This window comes from Cnephaeus nilssonii (genome assembly GCF_951640355.1).
Source record: "Cnephaeus nilssonii genome assembly, chromosome: 24".
NCBI classification, from domain to species: domain Eukaryota; kingdom Metazoa; phylum Chordata; class Mammalia; order Chiroptera; family Vespertilionidae; genus Cnephaeus; species Cnephaeus nilssonii.
In genome coordinates this window covers 10475795-10493473 of record NC_137095.1, presented here as the reverse complement: position 1 = coordinate 10493473, position 17679 = coordinate 10475795, and positions in this window count along the sequence as shown.

Here is a 17679-nt window from a genome sequence, read left to right as displayed (position 1 = left end):
GAATCGATAGCTTTCATCATATTCTCAATCACTAAAAGGTCAAGAAGCACTGATTTAGTGATTGGAATTTGACCAAAATATTTCACTAAAAATGGGTGGTCAGGTAAATTAAGACAGATCATCTTGACTACGCGACTTGATTGGCTATTTTATCTGTGGGCAGATATGCGCGCCACAAGATCAGAGCCATTCATTGTAAAGGGAGATGATGAATGTGAATGCTTAAGAAATTTAAACACTTCCAGCTTCTTTCTTTCTGTTTAATTCTCCCACTTTTCCTTTCTTCATTAGTCGAAGCTCTGGAGAGCAGGGCCATTGATTCAAATATTTTGAATATTTTGTATACAGTCTTTCTCCCAGAAATAATTATTCTTACACCTGAAGTTACTTTGTTTTTGTTGAAAGCACTGTAGAGTCATTAATCAACAGCCTTAAAATCTTCATACTCTTTGGCCAAGTAATTCTATTCCTAGGAGTTTATCCTAAGGAAAAATCTAAAATATAAATAGCAGATATGTTATTTAAAAAAAATTTTCCTTGTAGCATAATTTATGAAATCAAATAACAAACATAAACTGTAAGGTATTGATTAAATAAATTATGGTGGCCCAGCCAGTGTTGCTCAGTGCTTGAGCGTCGACCTATGAACCAGGAGGTCATGCTTCAATTCCCAGTTAGGGCACATGTCCGGGTTGTGGGCTTGATCCCCAGTGAGGGGTGTGCAGGAGGCAGCCGATCCATGATTCTTGCTCATCATTGATGCTTCTCTCTCTCTCTCTCCTTCTCCTTTCCTCTCTGAAATAAAAAATCCTATATAATAAAAGGCTAATATGCAAATCGACCGAACAGCAGAACGACCGGTCGCTATGATGCACACTGACCACCAGAGGACAGACGCTCAATGCAGGAGCTGCCCCCTAGTGGTCAGTGCGCTCCCACAGGGGAAGCGCCACTCAGCCAGAAGCCCTGAGCAGTGCTAAGGATGTCTGACTGCCGGCTTATCCCCCGAGGGCTCCCGGACTGCAAGAGGGTGCAGGCCGGGCTGAGGGACCCCCTTCCCCTGAGTGCATGAATTTCATGCACCGGGCCTCTAGTATATATATATATATATTTAAATAAATAAAATATGGTGTCTCCATACAATGTTATAGCATAGAGCAATTAAAAGGAAGCATGTTCATGGGATTGTGAGAGTGAAAAAAAAACGGGAAACATTATTATATAGTCTGTACGAGAAAAGCTAAAATTAGTGGTTATCATCAGGTACTGGAATAAAGGATAATTTCGTGCCTTGTGATATTTTATTTTTACACATTCTTACAATGATCATTTATTACTAGACATATATTGATGATTTTTCTCACACTTTTACAATGCTAACATTGCACACGTTTCTACAAGGATAATGTCCTATTGTATAGATTGTCAGTCTGTTCATAAATATAGAAATGTGTAGATGAAAATGTCCATGTCAGTAACTCTGATGTTCAGTGTTTCTGAATGTTTAAATTATTTTGAAATGAAGGATACATTTTCAAGGAAGTTTATAATTTGTCATCTTAGCTAAGTTCTAAGCTTCCTAGATGCCAATACGCCTCCTTTTTCTTTCCTCTTTTGTTTCATATGCAAAATGAAGTCCTGGCGCTGCTGACTCTGCTCATGTAGACTGCAGGTATTCTACGTGATTTTATTTTTTAAATATATTTGTATTGATTTTATTGATTTCAGAGGGGAAGGGAGAGGGAGAGAGCAATAGAAACATCAATGATGAGAGAGAACCATTGATCAGCTGCCTCCTGCACGCCCCCCACTGGGGATCAAACTCACAACCCAGGCATGTGCCCTGACCGGGAATCGAACCGGTGACCTCCTGGTTCATGGGTCTATGCTCAACCACTGAGCCACACCGGCTGGGCTATTCCATAGGATTTTAAATGTATATCTTTGAGGAGGGGAAAAGCAAACACATTTACTTAAACCCATCCTAGGGTGGCTGAAAGAGCTAAAATGCTATCATTCACCATTGCCCGTAAATACTGCTGGGCTAATTTTGCAACCTTCGGGGTCTGGTGGTGTGGCAGATAAAGGAAGGCCACAAGCTTACGGCCTATTCTGAGCCATAGTCAGAGTCAACATCCTTTAAAGTCACTCTTCTTAGACTCCACTCTCCTGAACGATCAAGAGGAACTCATCGGTCTGGGAACATCACAGGCCCACGCTGTGAAATTTTGAAAGCCATTATGATATGCACAGTACTTAGGGGGAAATGCAGTCCTGCCTTTGTCATTACGCCGTGGAGGGCAAGTGCAAAGCTGAGCAGCCTGAAGAAGCACAGCCTATGGATCTTGTATTTTATTCCTTTGCAGCGGGCACCTCAGATGATACGACACCCCCTCGTGTTGTCATGGGAGCATTTCCATTTCTCCCGGGCTCTTTCCTGCCATCCTGAGCATTCAGCCTCGCACCAGCACCAGCCGGATGTCAGATGAGGCATGGCTTCCTATCGCAGAAGTAAAACTCTTCGAGATCTGTTAGTGCGACGGCCAGGAGTGGGCAGCTGGGAGGCATTTTGGCCAAGGAGGAAAATGACACATTTCTGTGCTGGAAGGAGAGATTGCAAAGCCCACCGATCGTTGTGCATCGTTCCTTTCTGGGATCGATCCTCAAGAGGAGAAAGTGAAGAGGTCGCAGGCGCAATGCCACCATTACTCAGGAAGTGGTGGGTGTCACAGCTTCAAGGGCCAACATCCTCTTCCCTGAACCCCTCTGCTCCCGGAAATGAGGAAAGTGGACGGAGACTTCCCATGAAGATGCTAAAGTGGCATGTGCTGCAGCTGACCCTGGGAACTGCAGGGCTGGAGCATGGTCTGCAGGAGTCAACCAGAACGCATTAAGCAAGGTTCTGGAGTACCACCAGCATGAAGCGTTGATCTATCTCTTAGGGCCGTGGTCGGCAAACTGCGGCTCGGCTCGTGAGCCACCTGCGGCTCTTTGGCCCCTTGAGTGTGGCTCTTCCACAAAATACCATGGCCTGGGCGAGTCTATTTTGAAGAAGTGGCGTTAGAAGAAGTTTAAGTTTAAAAAATTTGGCTCTCAAAAGAAATTTCAGCCCTAGCCGGTTTGGCTCAGTGGCTAGAGCGTCGGCCTGCAGACTGGAGGGTCCCAGGGTTCGATTCCTGCCAAGGGCACATGCCCGGGTTGTGGGCTCGATCCCCAATATGGGGTATGCAGGAGGCAGCCGATCAATGATTCTCTCTCATCATTGATGTTTCTATCTCTCCCTTCCTCTCTGAAATCAATAAAGAAATATATTTTTAAAAAAAGAAATGTCAATCGTTGTACTGTTGATATTTGGCTCTGTGGACTCATGAGTTTGCCGACCACTGCCTCAGAGGAAGCTCTGAAACCACGATCTCTGAGATGCCTGCTAAGATTTTTGGGGTTCAGTCTGGAGAATAATTGGGTAATTTAGTGATATAATCTAATTACTCATTCAATCATGCAATAGATATTTATTCAATGCCTACTAGATGATAAACATTCTTTAAAATATGTTTTTATTGATTTCAAAGAGGAAGGGGAAGAGAGAGAGAGAGACAGAGAGAGAGAGAGAGAGAGAGAGAGAGAGAGAGAGAGAGACATCAATGTTTAGAGAGAATCATTGATCGGCTGCCTCCTGCACGTCCCCCACTGGGGATCAAGCGTGCAACCAGGGCATGTGCCCTGACCTGGAATCGAACATGGGACCCTTCAGTCTGTAGGCCAATGCGACACTCTATCCACTGAGCCACACCAGCTAGGGCATCCGTGCACCTGTCTCGCTTGTAAGCATCACAGGCAGCCACGAGCCACTGCCTGGCTGCATGCTACCCTTTACCAGCCTCTTTCCAGGCTTCTGAGTAAAGGTTTCCCTTATTAATTTCACCAGCCAGCATTCGCTTAGCATTTGCTTTGAGGCATAATTGACAGGCAGGGTGACACCGCTTGAGAGGGAGCCATAAATCAGAAATAATTCTCGAAATTGGCTGAGGGGCTGAAGTGTTGAATAGGCAAACACAGGTAAAAGTCTCTTTATTAGGGCTGACAGGGACAGCAAATGCCAGCGAAGTGTTTCCTACTGTACCGGGGGGGAGGTTAACTTGGGGGCCCCTGAGCCGATGGCGTGTTGCATGCTCTCTAACAAGTGTACCCCGAGGGGCGCCATCGGAGGGGAGAGGTGGGCTGTAAATGCAGAAGGAGCCGGCTCCTCAAAGGCAGGGAGCCCCGCTTCCCTGACACCCCCCTGCTCCTGGCCAATCACTCCACTGCCTTAGACTCTATTTGCATTTTGCAGCTTCAATGGAAAGAGCTGTAAGTCGTGATGCAAAGAACTTGACATTGTAATGAAGCCAGCCACAGTGTTCGAAAGGAAGACAGTCACGCAGTACGTGACAACTAAAGAAACTTTCATGTTATACGGAGACCTGGGAAGTAGACTGAACATGTGTGTAATCTCCTCCATTAAAATAATAATAATAATAATAATAATAATAATAGTAATAGCCCTAGCTGGTTTGGCTCAGTGGATAGAGCGTTGGCCTGTGGACCAAAAGGTCCTGGGTTCGATTCCCGTCAATGGCACATACCTTGGTTGCAGGCTCCCCCCTAGCCCAGACCCTGGCCAGGGCGCATGTAGGAGGCGACCTATCGATGTGTTTCTCTCACATCGATGTTTCTCTCTGTCTTTCCCTCTGTCTTCCACTCACTATGAAAATCAATGAAAAAATATCCTCGGGTGAGGATTAAAAACAAAATAATAATAATAATTAATAATAATTAAATTCACATTTTGGGGGGGTGAAGAATTGTTCCATTTTCCCCTTCTATTTCATTTTCATGGAGATTTGGACATAGGCCTCTGCAACTCAGCTTCTTGGACCTCTATTAAAAAGCTAAAATTTGGTCATTTTGGGAACTGTGTTCACAGATTCTTGTGCTATAAATTTTTTAAAAAGCAGTGATTCCCCCTCCTACCCCCAATATATATTTAAAGATGTTTTCTACATTATAGCTGAAAGTAGCACAATGAAAAAACAGAAAATAGGGTAAAAATTATGCGCTGGGAAAATATTACACATTAGTACATTCTGACAACTCTACACAGTAGCAAAATATGAATCCCAATCCTGGAGGGTTGTTCTCTTAACAGTTCATAAAAGAGATCAGGCCAGAGACTTTAATATGTAGATGTCATTAAGGAGGCTTGATTTTAGATAATTAAGGAATGAAGATATTTACTAGCTAGCATCAGGAATATAAATAATAGTTTTGAGAGCTGCCTCATTAGGCAAGCAAAAAATATCCAGATAAGAAATGCTGAGCCCAGTTGGTGTGGCTCAGTGGTTGCGTGTCGACCTATGAACCAGGAGGTCATGGTTCAATTCCCAGTCGGGGCACATGCCTGGGTTGCAGGCTCCATCCCCAGTGTGAGGTGTGCAAGAGGCAGCCGATCAATAATTCTCTCTCAGCATTGATATTTCTCTCTCTCTCCCCCTCTTTCTTCCTCTCTGAAATCAATAAAAATATATTTAAAAAAAAGAGAAATTGTAGAGTGGCTGCTAATGTAAGACATCAGTCTATGCCAGACCCTGAACTAGGCACTTGGAATATTTGATCTTTAGAAACCCTGAAAGACAATCATTTGAATTAAACTCAGTGCGAGCAATAGAAACTCAAAATACTTATCCTATATAATAAAACCCTAATATGCAAATCAATCGAACGGCGAAACAACCGGTCGCTATGACATGCACTGACCACCAGGGGCAGACGCTCAATGCAGGAGCTGCCTCCTGGTGGTCAGTGGGGCGACCACTGTTCAGCCAGAAGCCTGGCGAATGCAGCAGCCTCTCCTACCTCTGCTGCAGGCGGGCGGTAAGGAGCGAGGGGTCCTGAACTGCGAGAGCCCTGGACTGCGAGAGGGATGTCTGACTGCCGGCTTAGGCCCAATCCCCGGGGAATCGGGCCTAAGCCAGCAGGCAGACATCCCCCAAGAGGTCCTGGACTACGAGAGGGCTCAGGCCGGGCTGAGGGAACCCTCCCTGTCCCTCCAGTGCACGAATGTCATGTACTGGGCCTCTAGTTATTTAAATAAGACAGACTGTATATTTTTGAGACAAAAATATGTTGAGGTGAGCAGCCCAGGACTGAGACTAGGACTGCTCCTCAAAAGTCCTACCAGATGGGACGAGGCTTTCAGCCCATTGCTCTGCTCCCCTGAGGGTGTGGTCCTTCTCTCTCTTGTGGTCCAAGCCCTCTAGCATCTTGTCTATGCTGCACATCAAGATGAGGAAGAGATGAAGAAGGAAGGCAAGGATGTGTGTAATCAGAAAGATTCTGGGAAGTAGTTATGGGAAATTTACATCTCATTTGTCTGCCAGTGAGTATGGGAATTACAGCTTTTATTCTCAGCAGCCACATGGCCACCTCACACCAGGGCTTGTCTTACTATGGAAGAAGGCAAGAATGAATATTGGGAGGCAAGTGACAGTCCCTGGCATAATATTATTTCTCCCGTTTTGCAGGTTCGAAAACAGAGTCTAAGAGAGATAATATAGCTTCCCCTAAATTAAAAAAAAAAATCTGGTAAGCAACTCCAAAGCCTGCATTCTTCTCATTTTGCTATAAGGCATGCAAAAATAAGAAGCACCCTGATGACAGTTTTTACACTGCCAGTTAAATTCAGTCCAATCCAACTAACTCCAAAAGCTCACATCTTGTGCTTAACATAATTTAAAAAAAAAAAAAAACACAACAATTTTAGGTCTAGGGCACTGTGTTGGCTATGAGAGGATTTGTGGAACATAAATATGGATGAAAATATACCTATGTTGTATCATTTCAGTCTGTCTATAGATGACAGTGTTGATGAAAACGTAGATACAGGCAAAATCAGAGGCTGATTCGTGGGGAAGCTTAGGAACCTCAAGCCTCAGGACCTCTCCCTTCCTTCAGCCATCCAACGTGGGAGGACATTGTTGGGTTGCATCTGAGTTTGTAAAATTTGCAGAAGAGATTTTTCATGTCATGGGTTAAGATTTCTGTCTCTTTTCCCCTTTGGCTTTGTCTTTTTCATATCTTCCTTCCTTTCTTCCTTTGTTTTCTATAATAGCATTCTTCCCCATTCCATATTTCTACAATTCAAGGATGGTTGAAGATTCCCACCCCCCCCCCCCCTGTGAAATTCTTTCCCAAGTATATACGCACATGCCCACCTCAGACAACCTTCTCCCTCTCGAACACAATCTTATTCACCAGCTCTATCCCTTTTTTGGTTTTTACATAGACGGCTTTGCGTAGTTACGTTTATGTTTAATGTCCACGGTACACGAACATTAAGAGTTTCTGTCCAAACAGCGTTCTGTGTCCTTGAATGTTGGGACTATGTTTTTTGTTGGTTGGTTGGTTGTTGTTGTGTTGTGTGTGTGTGTTTTTTCTTTTTAATTCATGGCTGTTCAAGAGCTAGCAAAGTGACCATGAGTGAACTGGTTTGAAGATAACAGTGAACATAAGAATGACAACAATTCTCTTGTTGGAAACGGTAAAAAAAATAAGAGATAGGCGGTTGTCTTTTCCACATAATAAATCTTCTTTGGTACAATAAGAGATGTAATGAAGCACTGTCCAAATACACATATTCTTACTGTGTATACATTATTATAACATAAACACGAGTATCTATAAACACAGAGTCAGGATGTCTGACTCTGCCAAACATAAATATACTCATATGTATTGATAACCTTCTGTGCCGCGACCATTTATTTTATTCTGTGTTGGGGACAAGTGTTTAATATAAGCTTTGGGCATTGACAAACTATGATATACAAAAACAGAGAATCGCGAAACAACTGAATTCAATTCAGGAGACTTAATCACCACCATAAGACCCACTAAGGACATTTCCAGTGATGGAAACTTTTTTTTTAATAATACGAAATGGAATTCTATACGTCTTTCTCTGATAGCATATCTCCACTTCTCAGATGTCCTCTTTAGTATCCATTATACTTGCACTGATTCTTCTCCCAGGTCGGAAGTGCTAAAAAAATGTTGTTTATGAGAATGGATGTTCATGAACATTGGCCACAAATTAGGACATCATTTACATTTCTGAGATATAGATTTGTATAGGCATTAATTGAGAAGTATAAAGTATAGTTTGGATGGAGGGATGGTATTTTCTAGATAAAAGTCACCTGCAAATGTTATGTAAAAATCGTTCAGCACAACTCGGGGGGCAGAATTTAGAGAAAATGGTTTGAGGGGACCCATGGGCAAGGATCATGGCCTAGGGTGTGCACCCTGGCAAAGGTTTGGACAGCCAGGGTTTATAGTACAGGCTTTGGGTAATCACTTTTTATGCCAGGAATAAAGCTGTGAATGAAACCATCTTAGGATGGAATAGCTGTATGGCTAAGATTACCTCAAAGATCCACCAGCCCTCTCTTTGCTCATTTTCTTTGTACTTCATTGTTTTTATGGATCTGTTCAGGCCCCTGTGAGGATGTATCATTCACCATTTTCCCTGTCCCTCCTCTCCCTCTGGTTCTCTAAGGCCAAAAAGAACAGAAGTGAGACTGATAAAGAAATTAAATAAGCCTTTTGTTGTTGTTGTTAAATCTTGGATTTAAAGCGTTTGCTTCTAAAAAAAAGTTAAAGAACTGTAATTAGGGTTTTGAAAATCAAACCCAAGAAATTTCCTCAGTGCACTGGCAATAAGTAAAATTAATATTTTTAATGTTCTCCTTCCCCATCATGTAATGTGATATTACATAAGGACCTGAGAAATACCTTACTCATAAATTTGTCTCCAGCACCTCACAAGTCATGGTTAAATACTGGCTTAATTAACTGGGGAAAAAGGTGTGTGTGTGGAGGGTGGCAATTTTTTAAAAAATTCAATGATAGCCCAGCTGGTGTGGCAAAGTGGTTGAGCATCGACCTATGAACCGGGAGGTCATGGTTCGATTCCCGGTCAGGGCACAAGCCTGGGTTGCGGGCTCCATCCCCAGTGTAAGGCATGCAAGAGGAAGCCGATCAATGATTCTCTCTCATCATTGATGTTTCTCTCTCTCTCTCCCTCTCCCTTCTTCTCTGAAATCAATAAAATATTTTTTTAAAAATTCAATGATAAATTAAACAACTTGGACTTTAAATTTGCACTAGTCTAAATCCTAGAGCACAAATCACATATTTAAATTCAAAGAGTTTCACATATATTTTTACAGCCCATCACTCATCCTCTCACAAGCCCTTTAGGTCTTGGTGGGAATCTCTCGCTAACAGGACTTGGCTTCTATGTGACTCATCTTGTGCTCCTAGACACACACCTGCAGGTGTTGTACAGATGGAATCCTGACTGGCATTTCCATATGCCATTATCTCTAGAAATTTCCCCTTTAAAAGCTTTCTCCCCACATATTCCCTCCTTCTAGGGAATCCATCATCATCCGTAGGACCTCCGAGAGGAGCGGTCCAGCTCGACCAGGAAGCAGAAACCCGATTCGGCCTGGTTAAGTGCTGATAGAAATGTCCAAAAAACGAGAGGGGGCTTTGAAAAGTTAGAATTCTCTGCGATGTCACCCAGGACGGCTCTCTCTATCCCGATGGACAGAATCAGCTTCACCCGTGACTTCAGAATGGCAGCCACCAAATCCAGGATCCACACCCTTCCTCTCTGCCGAGAACCCATTCCAGCATGTAATAGTTACAAGAGTTCCATCAAAAGGTTGATGGGACTTGGGGTGGCTCAACAAGGGTGAGCCGCATATGTAATTTCCCTGTTGGAAATGGCTAAGGCACTTCCCCCAAACCTGAATAGGATTGTCTGCTGCCAGACAGCTCAGGGCATTTTATTGCCTCCTGTTGGCCAAACACCTGAACAGCTGTAGGCTATTCCCCAATCTGACTCTCTCTGTAAACACTTTGATACCTTACCCTTTGAAGTGTATATTTCCACCTTGCCTTAGGATAAATTGTGTTAAATAAATAGCATGGGGTCCTTAGACAAGGGTAGTCTTCAGTTCCCTTAGCTAAAGATCCTCTGACCCCCAATGCCTTTCAAAACTATCTTTCGTCCTTGGACTCCTTCTTGAATCTACGCGCAGCCCCTTTCTCCAGAATGCTGAACCCTTGGTAAGGCTGGGGAACAGAACCCTGGCGCCTCTCCGACAATGAGAGAGAGAAACCTGGATGTGAGTCCATTAAAAAACAAGGGAAATGTTAGGAAATGGAAACAGTGATTGTGGACAAATCGTTGGCTGTTTTTTTGTTTTGTTTTTTTGGTTTTTTTTCTGTAAGGGAAGCAGAGAAATGGGGTGATAATCGGAGGGAGCTGTGGCATCCACAGGAAATAAGAGAATGAGTTGTATATTATGATGATGATGATGATGATGATGATGATGATGATGATGATGATTTTCCCCAGAGTTGGGCCAAAGATAACTTGTTTGAGCATGTTTTCCCGTGTTTCTGCACCGTTTGTATTTTTTTCCTGTGAACTCCCTCTTCTCTGCCTGTCTTCCTGGGTTATTTGTCTTCACATACTTTTGATACAATTTTTCTCTTCCTGTGCATATTGCAGATATTTTCCGCAAACTGTTACTTACTTTTAAGTTGGTATTTTCCTGTGGAAAACGTTGAAGGATGAAATCAAATGCCTATGCTCGGGGAGACTTCAAAGCCGGTCTAGCATCAGTAACCTTTTTTTCTAGAACACTGATACTAAAACTCAGGAGTACAACATGTAGTACAAGACGCCGTTCTGCTGCTATCTAGGCCTTGGGACACTAAACGAATAGCTGCTATCTGTTATACTATCTGTTAAAGGGACAGCTAGGGCCAGGCACCATGTCTAAAAGCTGCCTACAGCCCTAGCCCGTGTGGCTCCGTGGATAGAGCATTGGCCTGTGGACTGAAGGGTCCTGGGTTTGGTTCCGGTCAAGGGCACGTACCGCGGTTGCAAGCTGGATCCCCTGCCCTGGTCAGGGTGCGTGCAGGAGGCAACCCCTGGATGGGCTGACTTTGAAGAATTTCATGGACCTCAGAGTCATGGCGAAGACTGTGAATTACCTGACATAGGGAAGCCGAGCCTGGCAGGCTCTCTGCTGGGGCTCAGCCTTCTGTAGTAGCAACAAAACCGCCTCCTGGAAGGTCGATGCCTGCCCCCTCTCTGTGCGGTCCTCCCTCCGCAGGCCGCCCTCCTCCATCTCAGCACATCCCCAGCTGCCTTGCTCCTGGGCATCACCAACGTGTGTTTTCTTCTCATTAGAAACCTCTCTCCCTGCCCTCCCCTGGTGTGTGTGTGTGTGTGTGTGTGTGTGTGTGTGTGTGTGTGTCTGTCTTTCTCAATTCTTCTCTCTCTTTTCTTCCCATACACCTCCCACCCTCCATCCCTCTGTGAATCCTTACCTTTGCTGTTTATTTTTTAATTTAATTTTTTTATTGATTTCAGAGAGGAAGGGAGAGGAAGCGAGAGATAGAAACATCAATGATGAGAGAGAATCATGGATCAGCTGCCTCCTGCACCCCCCCTACTGGGGATCGAGCCTGCAACCCGGGCATGTGCCTGGACTGGGAATCAAACCGTGACCTCCTGGTTCATAGGTCGACGCTCCTGGGCAACCTGACCTTTTCTGTATCATCATTTCAATACTCAGGTGGTCCCCAGGTCCTCTCCATCCTGCCCTGGTGCTCTTGCCACGCCCTCTTCTCATTCAATCTCCTGCTGATCATGGTCCCCCAGTGATGCTCTGTTAGATTCCATATTTTAGAAAAGGAGTGGGGGGAAAAAAAAAGGGGGTATGGATTTTTTGTCCCAGCGCGTCATCATTACAGCAAGTTATTTCTGCTAATGAGCTCCCAGAAGAAAGACCAGTGACCTTAGTTCAGCAAAGCCAGGGTCCATCCACTGGGCTTTGAGAGGCGAGGTGTCCGGAGAAGGCTTTCTCAGGGGGCTGGGTCCCACACACTGAGGGCAGTTCCTCTTTCTGAGCATGCACCCTCCACCGGGAGGGAGAGCCAGGCGCACAGGCACTCCGGGGTAAGGCGATAAGGAGATTACAAGCAAAGCCTCTCCTTAGCTATTCCACATCTGTCGGGCAGAGCGAGCAAAATTGCAGTGCCGGCCTCCCGTGCATTGACCAGCCCCTCGGCGTGGGCTCCCGGGGGCTCTTACAGATCCAGGCCAAGGATAAGTGAAGTCATTTCGGCAGCGTTTATTTTAGCAAGGAGGGCGCGCCAAGTTCAAAGAGGGGAGGTTCCGGGAGGGACCCCCGGACGCCCCTGTGCTGAGCTTGGGTTGTCTGCGTAATCTTTCTCGGTGAGTGTTTCCTTACAGCCCGGGAGAAGTGTTGGGGGAGCACAGGAGATGATGCCATCGCCTCTGATTCTAAATGACTTACAGGTGTCTCTCACGGTCAGTCCCGGCCCCTCCCCCGTCCTGCACAGCCATGCTGGACACGCAGAGAACATTGCCACAGATGACATTCATTCTACTCACTCTGGCTATTCAAGATGAAGCCTTGCACCCTAACCGGTTTGGCTCAGTGGATAGAGCATCGGCCTGCAGACTAGAAGGTCCCAGGTTCGATTCTGGTCAAGGGCATGTACCTTGGTTGCGGGCACATCCCCAGTGGGGAGTGTGCAGGAGGCAGCTGATTGATGCTTCTCTCTCATCAATGTTTCTAACTCTCTATCCCTCTCCTTTCCTCTCTGTAAAAAACCATTAAAATATATATTTTTTAAAAAAGATGAAGCATTGCTTACATCACATTACATGTTAGGTGCTATGTTCTGATTGGTTCAGAAGATATCAAGTGTTGCCTGGCCAATGTGGCTCAGTGATTGAGCATCAGCCCATGAACCAGGAGGTCCCAGGTTCAATTCCCGGTCGGTCAGGGCACAGGTTGTCTCTCCATCCCCAGTAGGGGGCATGCAGGAGGCAGCCGATCCATGATTCTCTCTCATCATGGATGTTTCTCTCTCTCTCTCCCTCTCCCTTCCTCTCTGTGACATCAATTAAAACATATATTTGAAAAGTCAAAACAATTTTAAAAAAATAAAGTTTTGCCTTTTTGTTTTGTTTTCTTTCTCTTGTAATAAGTGTCAGTTACCCAGTTACCCCCCTCATTCAGCCTATTTACCATACCACAGAGTTTAACAGACACATACGTTCTTTGAATGGTTTTGATAATCCAGTCTTCCTAAGAATAAGACGGGCCATTTTGAGGCTAAAACAGTAAAAAAAAAAAAAAAAGATAAATCATTAGAAACACTTAAAAATTCTGTGTGTGACACTCTTCTTTATTAAAAAGACCCATTGTAAATTGGAAAGTTCCAGAGTCGTTGTGGTGAAGGAGAATGAATTATAATGACATCACTGGGTCGTGAACTAGGCCCACTGGCTACTTTCCAGGATGAAATTGACTAGGAGAGATCAGATGAGCCCATCCGTAGCCCCAGACAACTGGGAGGCAGCCAGGGAATCGAGGTTCAAGCCCCCTATTTAGGACCCACTTCCTCGTCCGCTCCATCATCAACTCCCACGTGATTCCCCAGGCAAGGCGTCTCGCCTAGTGAGGCGTTGCAATTCACATTCTAAAGAGACACCCCAAAAGTTCTTTGTACTCATTCCTCCGTAAAAGAGCTCATGAAAATATTAACATGTCAACATCTGGCTGACACCTTGGGTACATTTTCATCATCTCGCTGATGGGGAGCATTTTGCCTTCAAATAAGCATAATTTGCCAGTCTTTTCCATCTCCTTCTTTTTTTTCTTGGTCTCTCTCCCCGCGTAATAAATGGTGTCTGAAGCCCCAGAGAAACTCATTTCTGTTAACAGATCATTTGTAAATCTTTAAGGGCAGCTGGTGAGAAAGGGGCATTTTTTTTCCCTTCTGTCTTAACTTTCCTGGTTGTCTCTCTAAATGCAAAATGACACCTCATTCAAAGCTTTCTGGTGTCATCTTAATCTCCCTTATTTCACACTTTCTACCTTTTTGATATTGCTGGAGACTGCATGGAGGCCTTTTTTCTCTAATACTGTAATACCTATTATCTGAGGCATTTAGGGATATAGGCTCTTGCCAGCTAAGAATAATGCAGATCAATTGGATGTCAGCAGTCCAATAAAGTCAGATAGTATATATATTTTTTCAAGGTAGAAAAAAAAAAGATGTCTTCCCACCTGACCTTAAAGCCAGCACATTTCACTGTGAATATATTTTATGCATGCATGTGCTAAGGTGTTCCCTTCCTTATGGATCTGTAGGGAAGTCTCGCTATCCCTGTGGAATATTATTACCTATTCTGAGGATGCGATGATTATAGATACTTACTAAGATAAGAATAATTGACCATAAAAAACCTTTTATATCCCCACAATTATTTTCGCATTGACTAAGAGTGTCAAGGAAATCGGATTTTATTAGCCGGTGCCTAATTTTTGACTCCATTTTTTTTTTTAAAATCTGGCTTTTTTACCCCAATATGTTTTTAGTCTAAGATAGTTTGGCAATCGTACAAAAGAACAATTTGTTTCAGAACCTTTAACGCATGGTAAGGCTCTATAATCCAAGCATAACATCAAGTATCAAATCAAATAAAAATGTATGAGATCAGCAAAGGGAGCATGCTCCAAGGTGAGGCGCGGGTCTGGGACCCAGAGAAAAAGAAGTTTAAATCCAAATGTGACTGCTCAGCTTTGAGCAGGGGAACAAAGGGTCAAGTGCAGCTCTGACCCCTCATTCCCTTCCGCCCACCCAGAGGTCAGATCTGTCAGCGTGGAGCCTGTTTTCAGGAAGGCACAAGAAGGAGCTGGCTTGTTAAGAGCAGCGTGGACAACTCTAAAGGACACTTGCCGGGAAGGAGGCGGAAGTGCCTCGACCCTTCAGTAAGTAGGGATGCAGCAGATTGGAGGAAAGGCATCGATGTGGTACCCATTTGACCTTTGCAAGAAACATCCGCTGTGTTTGCCACATATGCTTTCGTTCATCCCCTTTGCTCTCCAAAATATGAGAAACGAGGACAATTCAAGCCCGGCTGCGAGGGAAGCCTGAGTCTGGGCGCCAGGGGGAAGCCGGTGTCAGCAGCCGGGGGAAGGAAGGCCTACTCTTGCATGAATTTCGTGCACCGGGCCTCTAGTTTTTAAAGAATGAGAACGGGGGATTTTGACTTAGCAAGACCAGGACAGGAAAATAAAGTAACACGACAATATAAAAAAGAACCTGTTTTGTTTCTCACCCAGTTTGTTAAGGTTCCTTAACAAACCAGTTATACTGCTAAGAGGTTAATTATCCTGTCTGTCAATCTGACCACAATCATCCCCTTCTGACCTGTTTAATAATTTAATGTAAACAACAGAAAGCTCTGAAGAGATTGCGGAGGGTTTATTTGTCATAGAGCTAGTTGTTGACGGGCACAAAGCACACCGTGACTGCTTTGTCAAATGTAGTTACTTGAGTGAGGAAGGAAGTCTCTTGCTTCCATACAACCTTACTTATTTGGGAGCGCTCACTGCCGTTTCTCGCAGCCACTTCCAATTGTCAGATTTCATTTAAGAAGGAGGACTGCAGTCACCGTCTATCAATAAGCACCCATCACCGGTTTCACCCTCAAAATAGATAAGAAATCATACCTTGCACTCTGAATTCTCCCAGATCGGGGAATGAAAGGACACCTGGACAATATTATTGTATAGTTGCTTGAAAGAAAGAGACCCATAGGATAGTTACGTCAGGTTAGTTAGCAAAGTTTGCTGTGCTGATCAAATTCGTCAGTCCGTTCTCAAGAATCTACAGATGTGGTGGGATATAAACCTAACCACTATGATGAGAGAACAGGGTCTGTCCATTTGTGATTCCACAGAGTAAATTTCAATGGTAGCAATGGATCAATGACTTTTAAAAAGTATATATTTTTATTGATTTCAAAGGGAGAGGGAGAGAGAGAAAAAAACCATCAATGATGAGAGAGAATCATTGATCGGCTTTGTGTATGAATTTAGTTAGCAGTGACAACGTGTGTAGAAAGTGCTTGGTTATGGTTGATGCTCAATGAACGTATGAGTGACATTGTAATGTAGTATTATTCTATTACTACCTGTAATAATCAAGGCAAGGAGGTGCATATTAACTATACACATTGAGGTTTGCCTTGGAGCCAATCATAGCCCATTAGTGGATTGAAGGGGTCTAAACCCCAAATATTGAGAGACAGAGTGTCCATGAAATGGCCACACAACCCCTCAGATGCACTGCTTCCCAATGTTAGTTCCCAGTCTTCATCTCTGCTGGGAACTTAGCAAGTCACAATCTTCTGGGGGTTCCTTGTCAGGCCCCTGCCTTTGCCTGAGGAGCAAGCTCTAAGTTGGGTGGAGAGAAGACATAGTTCTATCTGTCTATTCTAGAAGAATCAATATTGTTAGACTAAATCCATTTCTTTGATAGCAGTTTTCATGGGCAAAGGGGAAACTATTTCATGTCTATATCAATGCTTAATATGTGACAAGTTGTATAACGAAAAGATGTCTCTTTTCACCAATATGAGGCCCATAAATGAAAGGATCAAGAACCCCAGGATAAAGAGAGTGAATGTGGAATACATTGGTTTTCATTCTAAAAAAAAAAAAAAGCAACCTATATAATAAAAGCCTAATATGCTAAGTATCCGGTCGTCCGGTTATCCATTCAATCAATCAAAGCGTAATATGTTAATGATATGCTAAGGCCACTCAACCGCTTGCTATGATGTGCACTGACTACCAGGGTGGAGACACTCAATCAGTAGGTTAGCTGATTGGGACTGAGTGAGACAGTTAGCTGATTGGGACTGAGTGAGATTGGGTTTTGCTGATTGGGACTGAGTGAGACAGCCTGGACACTCCCTGGAGCCCTCTTGCAGTCCCTCCCCAGCTGGCCAATCTCCTGCATCCCTCCCTGGCCCCAGTCGTGCACTGGTGGGATCCCTCAGCCTGGCCTGCACCCTCTTGCAATCCGGGCTGAGGGACACGCCCCCTCCCAGTGCACGAATTTCATGCACCGGGCCTCTAGTACATATATATACACTGAGTGGCCAGTTTATTATGATCTCTGAACACATAATAATCTGGCCACTCAGTGTATATCCTATATAATAAAAGGCTAATATACAAATTGTCCCCTTGACCAGGAATTTGACCAGCAGGCAGGCCAGCCAACTGCCCATGTCCCCTCCCCCTGGCCAGACTGGCTGGACCCCACCCATGCACGAATTCATGCACCGGGCCTCTAATACACACACACACACACACACACACACACACCAAGTGGCCAGATTATTATGCATTCAGAGATCATAATAATCTGGCCACTCGGTGTGTGTGTGTGTGTGTGTGTGTGTGTGTGTGTGTATAATTCATATTATATGTATATACACACACACAGACATATATATATGTGTGTGTGTGTGTATTTATGTAAAATTTCAAAGTTGAAGGCACTGTGGGGAATAGCAGGATAAAGCAGTCGCTGGTTCCTCCCGTGTGTAATGAAAGTAAAATAAGTACACAAATAACTCTAATGCTAAGCAGGAAGTAGTAAATGTCAAAGAAACCCACAGATGTGGCGCAATTAAAGTGCGAAGGCGGTAGACAGGGTTTC